This window comes from Plectrocnemia conspersa, unplaced genomic scaffold (assembly GCF_051122295.1).
Source record: "Plectrocnemia conspersa isolate PC_06_02 unplaced genomic scaffold, ASM5112229v1 ptg000014l, whole genome shotgun sequence".
Taxonomy (NCBI): domain Eukaryota; kingdom Metazoa; phylum Arthropoda; class Insecta; order Trichoptera; family Polycentropodidae; genus Plectrocnemia; species Plectrocnemia conspersa.
The window spans coordinates 2,797,974-2,816,887 of NW_028277178.1; the positions used below are offsets into that span (position 1 = coordinate 2,797,974).

At 30.6% G+C, this 18,914-nt stretch overlaps 1 long non-coding RNA gene across 1 annotated transcript in view; it reads left to right on the forward strand.

The window, feature by feature from the left end:
• Window positions 1-18,914, forward strand: part of LOC148225978 (uncharacterized) — a 38,633-nt gene that overhangs the window by 15,976 nt on the left and 3,743 nt on the right. Inside the window, exon 3 of the long non-coding RNA XR_015812386.1 lies at window positions 12,346-12,444. This is a non-coding gene — a long non-coding RNA (uncharacterized LOC148225978). The remainder of the gene's footprint in view (window positions 1-12,345; window positions 12,445-18,914) is intronic.

Below are 18,914 nucleotides of genomic sequence, written 5' to 3' on the forward strand. Positions count from 1 at the left end.
AATACAATTTCTTCAGTGGATGAAAATCAAAAATCTCAATTCTAAGCCGCACTAAAAATAGTATTGTCCTGTAATTTGCCCGTAGGCGATCCACCTTCGCATCCCCAAAAATAGAAGCCATCGCTTTGCTAGTTTAACTTCTGTTTTGACTGTTACTTTAATTCATGCTGATAGTGGTGAACCATTGTCACATGAAAATATCATAATCGGCTTTAAAACGGAGGTTTCTTATCAACCGTCAGAAGCTTTCACCTCACAGAAATATTTGATACTCCTGAATTGAATCGATGCTTTCTTCAGTAGTATGAGAATCTTTTTGCAGTGAAAAAACCTTTCACTACAATGATCATATTCAATTATCTTCATACAACTGCCATTATGTATGTGGGACGAATATTTGTTAGTATTTTTTTATAATCGAAGAGACATTTAATATAACCTCACCAAAAAATGGTCAGACCGCAAAGTATTCAATCTCTCTTCGTACATCAGCATTCTTCGCTTTGCTGCGTACTGAAAATGTACGCCAGGAACACGCGGTTCGCGTGGTTCGAAACGCATCATCGGAGCAGTGTAGCGCGCTTTTCGGCACAAAGTCACGCGCGCCCCAGCTCGCTCCGCTCCGTTGCGATTCTTCTGCGAAACGGACCGATTTATGCCCCGCGTCCTGCTATTTATCGTCCGTATAAGCAAGTGGGGGTACGCACCTTCGTGCGTGACGTTTTAATTTAGTCTGGCTCGGGTGTTCGCGGTTTTTTTTCATAATGAGTAAATATTTCAACGATAATTGCCGGATCACTCACAGGTGGAATCCGTAGTGAATAATTCAAATCGGAATTATAATTAATTGCTGTAGTGATAAACCGGTTGTTGCGCGCGCTCAGAGGTTTATTTTTGTGCGCGCCTCGTGCTGAAAATTTTCGTCTGGTTCTGAAAGTGGAATGTACTGGCATTGTCGAGTCAAGGCCGGCGACTGGTATTTTGACCTTAGACGTGTCATAGTCAGGGCCGGCGAGGGCGACGATTGACCGGTTGCACTTTGGGCACGTATAAATGGAACATGATTTTTTTCGCCGACGCAGACGGTCGTTTCTCTTTTTATTTTTGTTGACGCTCGACGGTCGAAGTCCGTCTTTAAAAGCCAGGGCCGCATCGGGGGTAATAGCATAATTTACTTCAAACCACTATTTTAGTCCTGAGCCGAAATTATATCAATCAGGTCTCATATTTGTCAAATTTGATTAGGATTATATGATTTTTTTATATCTGCAATTTGTATATTTCAACGTTTCGACAATAATGTCTTTCGGCATTTTCAAAAGATACATTTTTATATCCATAATCACATATATATGAAAATGTAGTCAATATGGCAGGTCTTAGAATCTTCTCTGGAATGTCGAGTTGAATTATTGTCAGCTGTGATCTGTCGTGATGTATTCTTGTGATGCTATTGGACGATCCGCAGATGTTTCTCGTGATGTAAATCCTTTGTGTTGTGACCAATTGTCATATATTTTATATTTCTGGTTTGTGAATCGCAGATGAAAATGTTGGTGATCCAATTGCATCGCTTCTTGGACACATCCACAAAATGTAACGCATTAAAAGTGAAACTGACAGATGACCGCTCCAGCGTAGAATATCAATATATTTAAATACACGTGCAGAGTAAAACAGCTTTACGCTAAAGCTAAAAAAACATATTTATAGAACAATTAAATTAATTTATATAACATATAATAATGGCTAGAACACAATGCGTCTACCAACTGTGAATACCCGGATGAAAAATAATCAATACTACCCGACACATACTGTGCTTATTGTGGAGTTGTCCAATACCATATGATACTCAATACAATATTGTAAATATTCCTTACCAGCAACTTGAAAAAGTCAACGCGACTCGAGTGAATCATACCCCAGCATACCTTGTAAAAAATAAAAATGGATAATATTTATATTCTCTCATCTACATGTATCTGAGAAAACGATTTTAAACATTTTCCATTAAAATGAGTCGGTTGTATTATTTGGCAATCAGATCATAAAATCATGCTATTATATTAGGCACATTGCGGTTTTCAAGACAAATCTCAACATAAGGTACAATACGATTTTATAATCATCTCGACAATCGCCCTGCGTACTTACACATATCGGTACCACCCCTCATCGACCGACCAATCACAGAGCAGAAACTTAAAAACACGTAATGATGTTTTTGGGCACTAACTAGTAACTATGATGTTATAATTTACATTTCTCGAAGATTCTTCTAAATATGACTCATTAAACTAATGATTCTGTATAGTAACAAATATTGATTTATTTATTTATTCATTCCTATAGATACTAAAGAGTAAACTATATAAAATATATTTATGGCAATGCAATTTGCAAGTTTTTATTAATCGGATTATTCAAAATAGTTATTGTATTATCATAGAATTTAATAAGTGTCGTTATCGTTTGTATCAGTAGATCATGAGTTGTGTACTTTCTTCATCTATTACTCCAAAATATATTTGTTTAGGCTGATAATACCTACTCAAGTTAAAAGGATAAAAATCAAAATAGTTAGCAATATGGTTAATAGTAAAAGAAACTTTTGAGAAACAGTATTATTTTATTTATAACACAAAAACATCGTGTTAAAGTAAGTTTAATGTGATTTGAGTACCAAAAAGTTCTTGCAAAGACAATGGATTTTTTATCACTTCCTCATGCACAGTTTTATATCAGCATGACACACCAATGGTATAGTCGGTGATTAATACTCGAAAGACCTAGGTTCGAATCCCATAAACATTTATGTTTATTAATTTATATCGTGTCTAAAAGATCGGAATTTATGATTGATATATAATTTTAATTCTGATTGATCATCACAAATTTTCCTAATCTCACTGATGAATAGCGTGACACATATTTGATATAAAAACTATAATTCTAAGCTACTTCAGCTCAAAGACAATATCTTATATGAATAGCGTAGTCCATAACGTCTCAGACTAGTAACTCTGAGGTTGCGGGTTCGAGCCCCGGCAGCTTATTCATAAAAAATGTGCTATTATTAAAAAACCGGCCCCAGCTGCAGTGACATTTATTGGTTATAAATTATATTACACATAATAATTTATAATTATTAATATATAATAGCGATTCTCAGACTTTCAGTCTAGTGTGTGATTGATTTACTCAGTTGGTACAGATTTACCGTTGTAATGCATTGGGCTTGTGCATGTAAGATTGTTAAAAATAAAATAAAATAAAAAAGCCTGCTGCTCTTAAAATATTTTTACAAATGTGCTTGTTCTTCATTGTAACTAATTTAAAGAAATGCTGTATTATTCAGATACTAATCCTTCAGGCTCTTCTGGCACATCTTATATATATATATATAACAAAGCGTGTCAGTAAAAAAATAACAGCTAAAATAGTAGGTATATAAATTTATTATTTTTCTCTCCAATTACACGAAAAAATATTTTTATCTAATTTTAGGTAATTAACGAAGCATACTTAATCCAAAAACATGATAGAGCTTCTGAATATGTTTTGCTAATATAATTTTTGCTATGTAGCATTTTTCTCATAATGTTTTACAATCATACAAATAAAAAATAAGCTATATTCATTTCAGAGCTTTCAAATTAATATTTTTAAATGCCACATATTTAAAGAAAGTTGAATGCAGATAATCTATATCTAGAACTCTGACTCATGTGTGTTGATAGATGCATTATCTTGAGTAAATAAGCGATTAAGCTTGACAGTTGATTATTAGTGTTGATTGATGAACGAAAACTTGAACATATGATTATCTAAATATAGTCATAATGTATTTAAATCGAGCGGTCTTTGAGTAGGTTATTGGGTTATATTGTTGGTTGATTTTTAATCTATTTTAAGCTAATTAAATTAATTAAATATAAAATTTAAGTTATTTTTGATAAGGCTTTTCCAAAAATTATTTGTGAATGATAATTATAACTGATTTTATAAATAGTAAATTTTAAAATAAGTAGAAATATTTTTTTATTCTGATTTTGGATTGCAATATATGAGACAATAAATTAACAATTTTTGAAGATGGAAATATCAATTAAAAAGGCCAAAATAAAAATCATAATCTGTAGAATAACTGTGAAATATGTAAGTACAGAATTTCTTATTGACTTATGTTGCTAAATATTCTTAACAGAATCTTTGAAAGCATCTAAAATAAACAGTGTTTTATCATGTAGGAGAAATATTTGAATAATTTTACATTCTTATGGTAATGATGATTTGACTCTTAACTATAAAGAGTTCAATGTATCTAAAATTACTGAATTTAATGTGCAGTACGGTATCTGAATAATACAGGTTCATAAAACATGTTGTTCATTATAACCATCTCGTTATTTTGCTAGTAAAGATTGTTACTCTTGAAGTAGCTAATACAGTAGGTAGTTTGTGATGAGTTTTAATGACGCGTGCTATATTGATGCCAGTTTTCGCGTCATCCCTCAACAACCCTAATTTAATTGTTAAAATACAGTTGTAACTACTGATATTATTATCGATACACGTGTATCGGTTGATTTTATTATAGACCGGTGCCAAGTTCGCCTCCACCATACTTCGCTAAAATAATGGCGGCACGCTAAAGAAATAGTTGCTGTATATTTAGCGATAAAATGTAATAAATACACTTACACATCATATGGTGTCGCTTATCGCAACACACCGTCTCCGAATAACGGTCTATGTTTACATTAAAAAAGTTAACATACTCCGTTATTTGATTATTCGTTTGCAGTTAAACGTAGAAATTGCGATAACGGTACGTACTTTTTCATCATTGATTATTTTTCCAGAGAGTCGATTATATTCCACGCATGAATGGAAATAATCGTGAGAATTGAATAAACATACAGTAAATCAGCTGAACCTCGTCAATCGAGCTTTACTGATGATAATAATAATAATTATTCCTTTATTATAATAATAAAATTTCGGTGCACATTGTCAAAGTTTGCCATAAGGTATCAATGATGCTCGGCTTCGTTATGCGGAGCGCGTGTCACTTCAATTCTCATTCGTAGCATCCTCGAATATGGAATTAAATGTTTATTTATATAAAAAAAATAATCCTTAGTACATCACCTGCTACGTTTAATTTGTTATTTGACTATAATTTTCAAGCATCAAAGTGTATGTTACATATATCCAGATTACTCAGCATCTATGCTAAATTTTGTCTTTTCTCTGAAAGTTAGAATCACTAATAAAATATAGAAATAATATTTTACCGATTAATTATTATGTTATCAATAAGTCAAGTGAACAATAAAATTTTATTGTTAATAAAATTATGTGTGACCTTTCTGTGACATAGATAATTTAATTACATGTATTTTTTGCATTTCACATAATTATTTAAATTGTTTTATTGTAATTACATTATTATATTATATTATAGATTATAAATATGGATTTGTAAATAAAAAACACAGTCCACGTATTTATTAGTTTCTTACACAAATGTACGTTTTTTTTATATAGGAAAGTTAATTTTTTTATTACAGTTTGATTTAATAAATATCTGTAGTTAAGGGACTACAAAATACTCATATAAATTATAATATAATACTATAAACTTTCATGTATAATAGACCCCCCAATAACACGGTAAATTAATGACGTGCTATTTGGTGTCCGTTACTTATGTGTGAGCGAGCCAAAAGTCAAATATCTCACTACTGATTGTATTGCAAAAAAATGTGAGAGTATTTTCTAGTCCTCCAATTACACGCACCCAAATACCACGCCCCAAATTTACCGTGTTATTATAGGGAGTCTACTATATAGACAATTTTAATTAACGTACAAATCAACCACATTAAGATTAACGAAATATTTGTAAAAAAATTCAATATATATTTATTCTATTTATTGATAAATTTACATTTGACTATAGTTTTACAATAAGTGAAACCGCGCGCCATATTACGAATGATCAAAAATATTATGTCACTTTATCTGGTTAAATATTTTTTTAAATATTATTGGGGTTAATTTGTACCCCGCTCAGGAATGGTAACTATAGTCTAGTATTGGACGTATACTTTGCAATCTAATAATAATATTTTTAAATTTACGATATACGATAACCATTGATTCTTATGTGATTATTGTTCATTTCTTGAGACAACTAAAGTTCGCCAATAAAAATAATTAAGTTGAATTATTAGTTATACTAAAAAGAAGCAAGTGCAAAATTTTGAGCGCAAATCGCCAATTTTTGGGCGCATAGTATAAAACTTCGATATGCTTATATGTTAGTCAATATTCTAGTCGCAGCCATAAAAATACTTATTTTGTGGCAAACAATCAAGATTTCATATTTTTTACTTTAAAAAATCATAATTTTTATCTATTTTAGTTTGTCTTTAAATTTAAATTTTTAAAAATAATAAAATAAATCAAATGAATTTATTTAATCTTATCTTTGTGGCAAAAACGGCGATTTTAAAGTCGCTGTATATTATGTAGAAATAAAACATGCTTATTAAAATAATGGTAATATTGATACATTATTGACATTGTCATAAGAATTCATTTTAGTCACCTTTCTGATGCAAATGTTCAATAACAGGTCTTTGTAATAATATGTCGGTATGAAAAACACAAAGAATAATCAGAAGTCAGTATCAGAAAACAATCTCTAGTAACAAAGGAATTGTTTTTTTAGAGTTTTTTTTATAATTCAAATTATTTTGTAGAATACCCTTATGGTTTAGTGGAGGGTACCAGGGCTGTGGAGTCGGAGTCGGGAGTAAGTGGAGTCGTAAAAAATCGACTAACTCCGACTTATTTTTAACCCTTTTTACCTCGATCAATATTTTTTAATTGTTCGTCGTGCGCCATGCGTTTTAAGTCGGTGTTGCACCATGCGTTTTAAGTAAACAAAAGTTATTATGTACTTAATTAAATACCCAACAACAGCCGACCGGCCACCGGCCGGCGTGGTCATACGTAGACACATACAATGGCGCGGCACTAATCCTAAGAAATATTATTATATTTTGTTCTTTCTTCTTTGTTGTTATTTACATAAAAATAAATAATTAAAAATTAATTTATTATTTAAAATCGAAATTTTAAAATTTGGAGTAGGAGTCGGACCTTACGAAAAAGTCGGAGTCACAGCCCTGGTTTTATCCATTAATACTTTTATTCTTGTCTTTATGAATTTTAAGATGTTCAAGTTTACAGTTGTTTCATATAAAATTCTTAAAATATTTAAATTGTAATGCCTTTCTTCTTCTGAACCTACGAAATTATAAATCAACTTAATAGTTCATGAATATTTCAAGACATTAATCGTTGGACATGGCATCTCAATCGCAAAAATTTGCAATAAGGCATCGAAGATGCTCGGTTTTGTTATGCAAAGCGCGTATCACTTTAAAATTTTATTGGTGATTCATATGGTCCTTAAATATGGCATTGTCTGAAATTCCAGCGATGCGAAGTACTCCTTATTAGAGAGAATATTTCTTTAATGTATCAACAAAAAAAGAGTATTCCTATTATTTTCTTAGTTCTTTTTTGATATGAACGTAGATTGTATTTACCAAAGAAACTTTTTAGTGGTTTTAATTTTCATCTGCGGACTGTAGAGTGCCTTAGAGTTACGATTGCGATTTTGATGCTTTCAGCGATAGCTACGAGGAGCTGGAACAATTTATTTTAGGCTATGGTGTTCAGATTTATAATAATCAAATTGAATAGCTATTTTAGAAACGTTTCTATAAATAATGTATTTATTTTATGGAAACCTTTTTTTACGTATGTAAGTGCTTTTTGTTCATACTACACCAAGTGCATAAACGTCTTAATTCGTCGCTCGTTAACCACACGTGCCATAAATTCGGCTGCGATAAATTTCACATTATAATGTAAATTAAAATTGGTTCAGACGTGTTACTAGTAGAATAAAATACAGCGAACGGGATTCAAAGCTTTTTGACCCCTGCTTTTACTACTGCTAATGAACACCTGCGTTTATATTACATAACATACGAAACAGTATAAAAATTATAATTTATCGACCATCCGAAGTTTTTGTTTGGAACGGCACGCGCGCCAGTATGTGTCAGTACCTGTGGTTTTAAATATTTAAGTGAGAAGCCTTGAAAGAAATTATTGTGCACAGAGATACGTGCTACAAAAAATTGGCGCAACAATGAGTTGCTACTATATTTTGGGGGACAACAAAGCTTGTTTGTAATTGAAACGGTCGTGGAAAAATGTATCGACCTCGTCGGTTTAACGTGAAAAACGTTTACGTAAGGTTTCGGGATTTCTAGATTGATCTTATTTATTTAATATAAAGTATGCTCATAAGTTCGTCAAGAACATATGAGCATACTTGTACGTTAATTATTAAAAAAATCTTGATTTGTTGACCTTTAATAGACGCATTTAGAGAACATGTCCGAACAGGGGGACGGCTGGACCCCAAAGTTATAATACAAATTATTATATATATGGCCGAAGTACTTTAATTCAATTTTAATATCGCTAAATTCCGCACGAGCTAATTCATAATTAATAAAATATCTGTGGACATTATTATTATTTGTGTAGTCCCTATGGAAATACAACTGCTGTATAATTTAAGTAATTGTAGAAAAATCTTTTTAAATTAGAGGTACAATTTTTTAATATTTTAAAATAAATTTTACATACTTAAATTTATGATGCTGATGCAAAAGTTTCATATTATTCAATTATATTTTGTACCCAAATATCTGAGAGTTTACCTGGAATTGACCAACAGTTGTGTTTTTAATTAATCTAAAATTGGTCTTAGGTCTATTTTTTTAATTTTTCAATCACTCACGTGTCAAACGCCTATCAATCTAGTTTAGCTACAATTACGTTTCGTATACACACATTTAATCATCGTCACAGTAATTAACGCACCATATGTATGTATTTTTTACTATTACTGAATCGATTTTTGTAGAATTCTCATCTCATTGTAGCTATGTGGTGTTTGTCCTCGATAGCTTTTTTCGTGTCACGCAAACATACATATTTCACGTTAACGGGCCCGCGTACGAAACGTAACTAATTGCGTTAACTGCCACAGTTAACCGGCACGATCTGACGGTTTAACGCACCTATTGTCGTATTATTTTAATTATTCTTCTCAAACGTGCCGTCTTCCAATTAGCATAGCGGATTTTAAACCGTCGTGTTTTGTCTTTGGCGTTGACAGAAAATGACAGCTATGTATTAAAGCTGAATTAGTGGAGAGTTTTGGCAGCTTTTCATGAAGATCTAGAGTCGTCGATTAATAACCGCATTCACGCATGGTGCGTGAGATGCATGACATTGTGAACGCGTTCATTTAATTACACGCGTCACCATTGCGTTCCGTCAATGCATTGGTTAGTTGTTAGCCAAGGATACAAACAAAATCATTAGAGCAGTTTTCTTGGATTTCAAGAGAGCTTTCAAAATAATGTTGAAGAAATTAGAGCATATCGGTGTATGTGAAATGGTTTAATAATTATTTAAAAAAAGAAAGAAAAAAGTTTAAATAAATTAGGCGTAATATAATATCACGGTGTACCACAGGGGTCTAAATTTGGACCATTGCTGTTTATATTATATATTAATGATATAATTAATAGTACAAAAAAATGTAAAATATATCTGTTTATGGACGACACTTTAACATATGCATAGAAGTTATAGATAATTTAAATAATGAATTAAGTATAATAGAAATATGGTTATAAATGTTTGAGTGAATGTGTATGTTTCGGTAAAATTATATTGTCACTAGTATAGTCCGAATACATTTTCACCAGTAGATATATATTTCTACTAACAAAAATATATTTTAACTGATGATTTAACTGAGAGATGCGAAACGTCATTTGTTGTTCAAACCCAAACCTAACCTAATGAACGTTCTAAAACTAATTATTGTTTTAGAACTTTCATTAGGTCAAGTCCGAAACACAAACTAAGCCTAAGGAAAGCGGAAGAAGTACAGACAGGCGTCGCATCTCGCATATTGCTCTATAGCTTGTCTGCACTTTGATATTACATTATATTTAAAAAATATGATAGCTATTTTGACCTCTTCTTATAATTAGAGTATTGGTTAAAGTGTATTCAAACCGAAATTTGGTCAATAGGAGGTCGCAAAAACAATTATCACTTCTCAGAAGTCAAAAATTCACGGCAAAAGCAATAAAATCGTGTCGGTGCCGTCGCAGTGGGAACGCTCGGTAACGAGCGTTCCCACTGCGACGGCGCCGACACGATTTTATTGCTTTTGACGTGGATTTTTGACTTCTGAGAAGGGATAATTGTTTTTTGCGACCTCCTATTGGTCAAAATTCGGTTTAGTTATGCTTCATTTGATTCTCACTTATAATAAGTCGAATTATTGTTATTAATCGAGCTTTTCTACTGCTGATTTAATTGCTTTTGACGTAGATTCTAGACAGAGACCCACCCCCTTGAATTTGGCAAGAAGAATGCATGTCATTTAATGAAATACTTTGGAAAATCTGAAATCACATCCCTTACTACTTTTTGATTGAAACAAAAAATACACATTTTTAACACATTTTTAACACAGAAATTAGGTCAACAGACCAAAGCATACTAATTCAATTTTTTGTTTTGGTCTATAATTTTTTTTTATGTATTAATATGTTTTAAATTATGCACATTTATTATAATCATAATCTAATTATTTACACAAAACAATTATTACTAAGGAGTTTTGAAATATATTTTATGTTAAAACAAAAATAGAAGACTCTTCTTTCTTTGTTTTAAAATAAAATATAATTCAAAAACATTTAGTACTGATTGTTTGATTATATTAATACATATGCCTCATTTAAAAACATATTAGTACCTCTTAAAATTCTTGATTTTGATTGTTGTCCTAATTTCTACGTTTTTATTTCGATCGAAAAGTCGTTAATGAGGACAAGCGTGTCTATTACGGTTATGCGTAACATAGCTAACCATTCCCTAAGCATTTGTACGATCGTTAAGCTAATACAAATTAGATCTAAAGTGAATTTGTTTAGCAGTTCTAAAAAAAATACAATTCCAGGTACGATTTACAACAGCCTTCTATTATATTGTATATAAATTGGCTAACTCCATTTATGTACACATTTTTGACAGGTCACTTTTCAGAAACGATAGCCTTGTCAATTTTTAAACACTATGCATATTTACTGCGTTCATATGGGACGCGTAAGGTGCACGCTCGTGTGAACGCATCCATTTAATCACACGCGCCACCGTTGCGTTGCGTTGCGTCAACTTATTCCGACAAGATCAATACGATATGCGGGAGTACCCGACTTGGAAAATTCTCGAATCTATTTGCGTCGGTAATAGCTTTCACTTTCCGGCTGGAATGGCCGCGTTAAATCTGCCGTTTTATTAATAGTCAAAAAGCGTATGTGGTGACATTGAACGTTGTCAATTTTGCCGGCCGAAACCGGCGGGGAATAACGACCGTGTCACAACCGGGATGACCTCGGTCACGTTGCCGGTCATAATGACCAAAAGAGGACGTGTCTAATTAACAACGTGCCGCGCTTTCTTGCGCCGTGTGTCAATTGCACCATTGAAAGCCTGCACGTTTTTCAATCATTCAATTATCGTGAGTTTAGATTGAATTTGCGGGGACCTTGGTGGCGCATGTAATCTTACGGGCGCGTTCACACAAGCACGCGCGCCCGTACTCGTGTGAGCGCGACTATTAAACTGCATATCATGTTAACTACAACATATATGTAAAAATAAACTAACTGAATAAATTTCTACTGGAATAGCGTTTGTGTTTATATCTTTGTGTAAATATTATCTCATAATTCTGAGATGCACCTATGCAAGGGAGTTCCGTTATTATCATTTCCTGTATTCCAGCACCTTTTTATTATTAGCTTTTGTGCACTGTAATCTCGTAGAAAGTCCTCGAATAACGCATTCAAAGCAACTTTTTGTGCCGATTTAGACGAGGACGTCTACATATACCAACTCGCCTGTGACAGTCATCCAGCTTCTTAATACGCTGTCATTTGTTTAATATTAGCTCTAAAAAGTTGGTCTGATTCATATAGTTTTAAGTTAGTGTTTTTTGAGCATTGGAATAACCTGTTATGTCACAATATTTAAACAACTAATATCACTTTTTACCATGCATTCTATATGTTATAATAGTAATAAAATAATAATACTACTTCTACAAACATCAAAATTCTTTATTAATGTTTTTATGTTTTTTATTTCCAGATTTATCTACCTGATCAATGCTGAAAATCAATGCTTTTGAAATTGCAATAAAAGGAAGATAAATGGAAAGATTTACATTGGAATAGAAACAATTACCTGGTGAGTTGATCAAAATATCAGTTGGTTATGTGTATTTTTAGTTCTAAATTGTATTAGAAAAAAATAGTGTCATAGCTTATATTTTATGTGACAATTCGATCCAATATTTTATTTTATTTGGACCAACATTTTTGTATAGAAACGACACATATCTCATGTAAAATGAGGGCGATCGCAAATAATTCGGCGGTCGACTGATCGATCACTATTAAAGCACTGGCCACCCTTGCTATTATATATTTACATAAAATAAGTTGATAAGCACATTTAAACCTGATTGAAATTCCACCCTTCAATGATAGATACATAAACTGTTTTTATCATCAATAAATATTTATCAAATGATCTGTTTTTTTTAAATAATGTTAATTTAAATTAACAGTTTCTTATTGCCACAAAGATAAAAATATTCTAAAATCCAAATGTAAATGAACAAAATATTTTATAAAAATCCTTTAACAAAATATTTTATATTCATATTTAATTTATTACAAATGGGCTATACTTAGAAAAAGTCAAATTTTGGTTCAAATCGTTACAGACAAAAATCTTCGTTTTTATTATTGTAGTATTTCAAAATCCAGTGTTTAAAATAGTATTAAATATATTATTTCTTTAATGTAAAAAATATTACATAAATGATAAATTTAGCGGAAAATTTTCAAAAATATTAATAATAAAATCGCAAATTTTTTTGTTCGATTAAGGATTTAGTATAGATACGTGTTGTACTCCAAATCATTTCCGAAGATTGGGTTGAACTGAAGGGGGAAGCGGCTGCTTCCTCTTGTCTTCTTATTGTATCGGTCGGTACTCGGCTCAGATGAACTCTTGCGTGTCTCAAGTCAGAAGTGAAGTTATAAATAGTCAAGTTATCAAAAAGAGAGTGGTATTAGTTTGTGGTTCCTGAAAGACCTGGATTTAAATCCTATATGATATTTGAGAGATCAGAATTAGTGATTATTATACAATTATAATTCCGATCGATCATCACTGATTATGTTTTCCTAAATTTACATTCGTAGATAGTGACATTTATTATTTGTTAGCTGTAATAATAGTTTATAATTATTAAACGGATCATTTATGCATGCTTACTTAGTAGTTGTTCATTGTGTTGACCCCACTGTAACACATTGTGATAACGTCTGCCATGTTGAACCGAAAGATTAACAGTAAATAAATTAATCAAAATTCGCAATTAAATTTGACGTCTCATTGAAAGCATCACTTCAATTAGTAATTACTAATTTTGACAGTTAGTATAACATGATTTATAAAATACATTAAATGAATTAAAGTCAAGTGCTTGCTTGAGTTAGACCATTTACACTTAAAGCCACTGATATGGAAAATTGTCCATTTAGTTTACTTGTTGCTAGCTAACCTAGTTTTCATCGCAGACAAATTATAAATTTATTTGCAATTTTGTGTGTCAGCGTCGAGCGATTTGACGATTGATTAATAATTTTGGCGTACTCCTTTCGAATGGACCGAAGCGTGTCGTCTTGAATCAGGGCTGTTAAAAGCATAATGTGTATAAATATAATTAATTTTTTAATAACATAACATTCACTAAACTGTACCGTAAACCGTCAAAAACGATTGAGCGTGACCCTAATGACTAAACGTGTTTGACAGTTTCGGGTTATTACAATGTCATATATACACCTATTCATGTCGCCAACAATGAACTATAATAACAGAAAAATATTGAATTGTTACGTTTAGATATTTATATTGATGATAATGTTAATATAAATATGTGAATATAAGTATAACGTGTGATTCACTGCATGTGTGTGATTTATATTTATTGCTATTTTTTTATTTATTCAATGCTTTTATAATCGATATTATTTAAAATGTATTTTAATATCGCTGCGATTGTGATACGTATCATTAATTTATTCGCTTTTCTTCGCATTGATTAACATGGCCTAATCTGTGACATCGTTGAATATGTATATTTCTGGAAAACTCCCGTTAATAATAATTAAAATATTACACATAATTTAAATATATACACTATACAAAAATTTGTTTGTCACAAAGATGATATGCATGTAGTAAACATATGCGCTGGTTTCAGTAACTTAACCCTTTAAACGCCAGCGACTTCTTAGATAGTCACTTGTTATTTCTCTTCACGCGTCAGTATTTCTCTGTAAAAATAAATATAAAATACTTGGTTTACTGATAAATGAAGCTAATAGTAATAAAAAAATTATAAATAATTTTGTAACTTGTTTTAAAAAAATAATTTGTATAACTCACCGGTGAGTCACTTGATTATATTTAAGTGGTTAATAGGGTATATTTTAATGGAATAGATTTATTTTCATGTTATATTTTATTAATATTTTGTAGTACATTTTCAACTACTTTTAAGCAAAATTTATGCCTCTAAAATATTTTTTTATTATTATTAAAATCGTAAAAAATAAAAATGCTTTTTACAAATAGATTTATCTATTGCTTTAGTTAGTTTATTTCTTGCATATGTATTTATTGTATATGTAGTATTTAATTATGCGTTTATTACATAACTCTCATTTTCTAGTATGCATTTTTTTGTTGTATATATATTAAATTATTATTACACATTGAACTGTTATAAATTGTGTGGTTAATATAAAAGTATTCTATCTAGACACACATTAACAAAAAATATTTTATATTGATAATAATAATCGGAAATCAATACGATCAGTTAGTTGCTTTAAATTTCTCGTTTTCGGGAGAATTTCACATGCTTTGGTGATGTACACGCAGTGTACATGTACAAAAATCGGTAATTTAAAATTGTGAAAACGTGAATAATATTAAAAATAATTATTATATTTTTTTGTAGTAGTAAATTCAATCAGAAGTTTAAAATTCCTATTTTATTTAAATAAAATGACTATTTGCTAATAATTTTTTTACGTCCAATAATTAAATTTGTTAGTGTATTGCGGAGAAATACATAAAATATAAATTTTTAATTTAACCTCTTTATATAGACATTCAAATTATGATATATAATACATCACAGGAAGGCAAATATTAAACACAATTTACTTGTATCAAAATATTTTTTTAATACATATTTGTGGTTTTTAATTAAGTATATATAATGCATTTTTAGATACAGTTGTATTTTTTGTTGTTATTTAAATAATAATAATAATAATACATGTCGTTGAACGACGACGACACGTTTTTTGTTCACTGAGTCCTATAAATTTGAATGAAATGGATACACATTTGGCTTTTGAGATAGGAAAAAAGTCGCAGACGCTCGAATATTGCAATCATATGAAATAAATATTTAATATGAAATATCTACATATAAATCAAATAATTTAATATACGAAATATACGTAACCTGCACGGTACAACAGTTTAAAATACAGTCGTTCACTTCATGATTAAATAACGAAAATGAGGTTAAGTATAACGTTCCTTTCAGTCCTCGATCCTTTGACTAATGATGATAATTCAGGGCGGAACCAGACTTTTAGTTTTTGTTTAATACATATCTTAGCAGACTCTGCAATGTATAACAGCGTAACGGTAGATTTGAAATTAAGCTATATTCGGCACTGACCCTTGTTTTTGGTTAAAGTAGGGTCAAACAGTTTTAAGGCAATCTTATGTAACTTAGTAAATTATTTTTGTCCAATATATTATTTAATTTAATTAAGGATATATATATTTATTGCTACAAATTCTTACGGATCGTCACTGAATGTATGGCATAGTGTTTCGTACATTATATAATATTATTATTATATAATAGAATCTGTGTGTCATCACCAATATCTCAAAAAGTACACCGTTGATATCAACCAAATTTGAATTTGGATTCTTTGAACTTTTCTTTAAACAAAAGTGGTTCTCAATATTATTAATATGCTTTAAATAACTCAATGCACTAATTCAAATGTTTTTTAGAATCGTTGTAATTATTTATTATTATTATGTGCACGTGAGGTGCGCAAGGTCAAAAACGCTTTTAAGTCCACGCGAAAATCTACGTGTCTTCTCGGAAAAATTCGCACGTCTCTCCGCTTCGCAGAATACGCGAAAGAAGAAGGAAAAAACGGCCGTGGGGCCTTTTTTCCATTCCACTTGTTAAATTTTGCAATGTGGGTCAAGAATAACCGCAAATGCCGTCGAAATGTCTGCGGAGGCAATCGAAGCCGCACACAGGGTCAAAATATCTATTATTTGTCGATTCTAAATTTGTACTTATAAAAATAAAAAAAATGTTTCTTTTTATTAACAGTATCAAATAATTCCATGTGCCAATTTTTTTTACAGTTTTCTATTATACAGAAAACAAATTTTTACGTTAACGATGATTATATAATATGTTATGATTTTTTAATGTCAGCAATTAGAAAATACAACGTAATTAATTTATTTATTATATACACATTGCTGCCACTTTTAAAGCGTCTCTTGTGCTAAATGTATCTTTGGAATTATTCATAGATGCAAATCCTCACGAGTGCCAGTTTTTTAATGTACAGAATCGACAGGGTCAAATCGGTGTTTTTTTTCAATACATCATCAATGATTTAATGATGAATTTGTATAATGTATATATATATATACATATGTTTTATTAAATATATACATATCTATTTTGGATGGTTTCTTTACTTTATATGCAGAATTATAGAGCTTGAAATGAATTTTATAAAAAATGGGGTTAATTTGGACCCCGTTTAGGAACGGTAACGCTAAAGATGTACTTTACTTTAAATACAAATCCAAAGCAATTATAATAAAAATAAAAAGATTGACCACTATCTTTTTTTATGTTCCTATATAAGTAGAGCCTATTGTTTAGTCCCATAATTAAATATAAAGTGAACACGAAATTATCGATAATTTACATTATTTTCGATATTTATAATATATAATAAATAAATTAAAACAAATTATCTCATTTTAATGAAGAAATCAGCGCTTCATTAGCTTATATGGTCAAAATGGCATTGATAAATATTTCAAATAAAGACATGTCCTATATTTAAAATTTTTTTACCTAATATTTAACTGGTAGTTAAAGTTTAAAGATTAGTCTAAAATTACATTTGAACACTGAAATATTTCTATATATTTCTAATTATGTGTGCTGCTTTTATGGTTTTATATAATTGAGTTGCTTTTATACACTCGCACGATTTGGACCAATTGTGGTTATTGCGACCAATGAACCATACTAATGTTTCAGAATATTTCATATGATAAAAAATCTGTTTTCAATGCCACTTCTTAGTCAAGAAAGGGACATGCTAATATCAAACTGGTGCGTGCTGAATCTTGGCACCGTTCCTCGTCGAAGCGTTCAACTCCAAGCTGAAGTACAAAAAATCTGGCACCTATCGGCGATTTTTCATTGTTGAACTGTGGGGAATGCACGTAAGTTCTGCTGGCTATTTTCGAAATGCCCGCGAGGTATGCGATTTGTGTTTGAACGGTTTTCAATTTCGTTATCTTTGTTGAGGTCTTGAAAGTGCGATAAAAATACAAGCGTTAGCCGAGCTATTTTCTGATCTTTCCTTTGTCTTCGCCTTTCGGTCGCCATTTTTATATTCGGAATGTAAAGATACAAAACTGCTGTTGAAACCCGTAAATTAGAATATTTTTATTACGAATAAATCCCTTTGTTATATCTGAAAGATCAAGTAATTATGCGCGTGCTTGGTGCTGAAAAAGAGAGCAAACGCGAGACTTCTATCAAATGCATTAAAAATCATATATTTTATTATTTACACTATGACTGATTTATATTCAAAAAGAATTTGCTCTTTGCCAAAAACGAGCAATAGTTTCTTTAGCGTGCAAGGTCAGTGACCCAAGTATTTTGACAGGTTGTTAAATAAATTGGCACAGAACAATATGTTACGAAATCCTAAAACTGTTTTTTTTTTAATAGATACTCAATCTGAACTTGTACATAATATGGGACCTATAAAATATTACTAGCTTCTTGCACTTTGATCTGAACGATTTATTATTCTTCTTTTTAATATCTAAATTTTGTTAAAATATAATATTTTTGCAAAAGTGTAGTGCGAACCTAACCGATTTTTTTTATATAATACATTAGAGAAATACAATAAAAAAGGAGTATGAGAGTACATAAATATAATATAAATAATAACCCATGATATATAGGTAAATTTAAAAAATATTAATATAATCTTAACCCTTTAGCTGCCGAAATATTTTGCTACTTTGGCGAAAATTGTCGGATCATCATTGAAAAAAGAATCCAAAACATTTTTAATATGTTAGTTTAAGTATCTAATTTAGGTGATTTTATTTTATTATTATTATATAATACATTGATATTTATTTAATACTCCTCAAAGTCTCGGCAACTAAAGGGTTAAAGACGTGTTATAATAAGAGTTTTTTATTGCATAATATTCCCTAATCTTCGATACTAACACTACTCAATAAAGCGA